This window comes from Pristiophorus japonicus, unplaced genomic scaffold (assembly GCF_044704955.1).
Source record: "Pristiophorus japonicus isolate sPriJap1 unplaced genomic scaffold, sPriJap1.hap1 HAP1_SCAFFOLD_113, whole genome shotgun sequence".
Lineage (NCBI taxonomy): Eukaryota > Metazoa > Chordata > Chondrichthyes > Pristiophoridae > Pristiophorus > Pristiophorus japonicus.
This window is the reverse complement of record NW_027250788.1, coordinates 1,849,055-1,851,309: the sequence shown is the minus strand read 5'-3', so window position 1 is coordinate 1,851,309 and position 2,255 is coordinate 1,849,055. Positions and strand designations below refer to the sequence as shown.

Here is a 2,255-nt window from a genome sequence, read left to right as displayed (position 1 = left end):
CCTGCACCAGCTCGCACTGCTCCCTGGAGTAGTCTCCCGGGACCTCCAACCTGCTCCCAGGGCCGCTCGCCGTTCCTTTTATGGCCCCGACCTGCCGCTGGTGTTCTCCCGTTAGTGTATCCAGCTGCGGGTGGCCACCCCGAGCGCAGCAGAGGGGTTTCTGCATTAGTTCTGGGTGGGGGAAGTATCTTTCCCCTTCTCTCTTCCTCTTGTCGATATCCCTGTGCTTTTATTTCTCTATTTATTCCCCCTGTCTCAGTTTCTAGTGTTTAAAAGGGAACAAAAGATGAAATGGGTTTCATTGTGGAACAATTTACTTCACTCAAAGTTAGATGCACTGCTGTTCGCCATGAGGTCAAGGTAGCTAGCCGTTGATATTCAGGTTCTTATATAAATATATATAAATATATCAACATCTATCATAACTGTTCCCTGGTGGTCGAGGGGTTAAGATCTGCCGCACTGACGTGGTAACGATGCGCGATCAATTCATTGCATAAAAATAATTGAGGTCTGTGAGACGATTAATAATTGCTGTAAGCACCATGAATACCAATACTTTCTGTGATAGACCGAGCTTACAGACTATCTGGCTTCTCCTGCCCTTTGCCGGGCACGTGTTCCGGGTTTAATTTTGTAAATTGGGCGAGTTCGCTGATCGCGGGGAGACGGTAGGAGCCTCTGTGACACCACTGTGAGGATGTGGAAGTGAACACGGTGGCTGGGCGATCCGTGACATTTCTGTAAAGGGCAGCGGAGGAGAAGGATTGAGAACTTTCAGTGTGGGACAGAAGTTGTTTCAGGTGATCCTCCTCATTCCCGATCAGCGCAGAGGGAGCTCACTGGTCAGCTCCCCTCTGTTGGGGCTGTTGTACCAGTGGTTTCTGTAGAGTAGTGGTTATCATTTTTGTTTTACACGCAAAGGGTCCCTGGTTCGATCCCAGGCAGAAACATTTTGTTGAAACTTGCCAAATGGGAACAATCGGAGGCGAGTTGAGTCTCCTGGCAAATGCTGCCTGATTTGCTGAGATTTTCAGAATTTGTTGTTTTTATTTGCTATTTATTCTCCTGGCAAATGGGCTCCCTTATTCCTGAATTGCTCTTTATTTAACCAATAAATAGATAACTTTCAGTGAGAGAAAACGGATCCACCAGGGATCTTTTGCGTGTGAGGCCAACGTGATATCCGCTACACTGCAGCCCATCAAACGGCGAGAAACCACTGAATATAAAGGATGAGCTCACTACTATCAGGGGCAGTGCAGTCTGGTCAACGTCAAACCCTCCTTTCTTCTTCAGCAATGGCATGAACGGGAATCAGACGCCACAAAGTTTAATTAAAGACACAAATACAAGTAACACTTCTAAATCTTTTCACTGTAAAATTAATTTACTTTATTTGAAATCCTGCTGCATTGAACCTGAAAATGAGCACCGTAGGATTTTATCTACACTCCTGATTCTATTTTCTCTGCACGGTCGGAATAACCGGTGCTGTTAAATTTGACAAAAGTTGCCCCAGATTCCTGGTGTCATCAGCAATGAAGATTTTGAACCAGACTCCTAAAATACAGTGCGTAAAATGGGTCAACATGCATAAGAACATAAGAAGATAAGAAATAGGAGCAGTAGTCGACCATACGCCCCTCGAGCCCGCTCCGACATTTAATACGATCATGGCCGATGCAATCATGGACTCAGGTCCACTCCCTGCCCACTCCCCAAAGCACAGGACAAATGATTGAAGTATCGACTCTCCCTCAGTTAGCATTTCTTTCATTGTGCAAAAGAAGGTGAGGGGTTAATTAATGATGCTTTCCCGTGAAAACAATACAAAAGTTTAAGAAAAAAACATACGGTGACTGGCAGGTGAGCGCTGCTTCTGATACCTGGTGGGAATGGGCATGGATTTTAAAACCCCTTGTATTGTGAAACCTTCATATCGCCGAACATCTCAGACTTCATGTGTGGACCTTGTCAGGCAATGGTAGCACGCCTGACTCCAAATCGAAAGGTTGTGTGTTCTAATCATGTTGGGGTTGCAATTATTTTCAACATTGTTCCTCCAGAAAATATTTTCTTTGCTGTTTGGCAAAAACCAGACCCTTGCTCGAAGGTCTGTCTCACTGTTTCCCCGGTGTCAGGCAGAGATACGCCTGCTGCCCTCATTTATTTCATGTGTCAGGACACAAAAGTTCAAAATCAATCTGCAGGTGGCCACATCTAGCATTGAATACTCAGGGTGGTGGAGTGGT

The 2,255-nt window shown here is 45.6% G+C and overlaps 1 non-coding gene across 1 annotated transcript; it reads left to right on the top strand.

Moving 5' to 3' along the window:
• The first annotated feature begins 880 nt into the window (after positions 1-880).
• Positions 881-953, top strand: trnav-uac (transfer RNA valine (anticodon UAC)). The gene has a single exon. It is a non-coding gene; the product is annotated as a tRNA-Val (tRNA).
• The last annotated feature ends 1,302 nt before the right edge of the window (positions 954-2,255 follow it).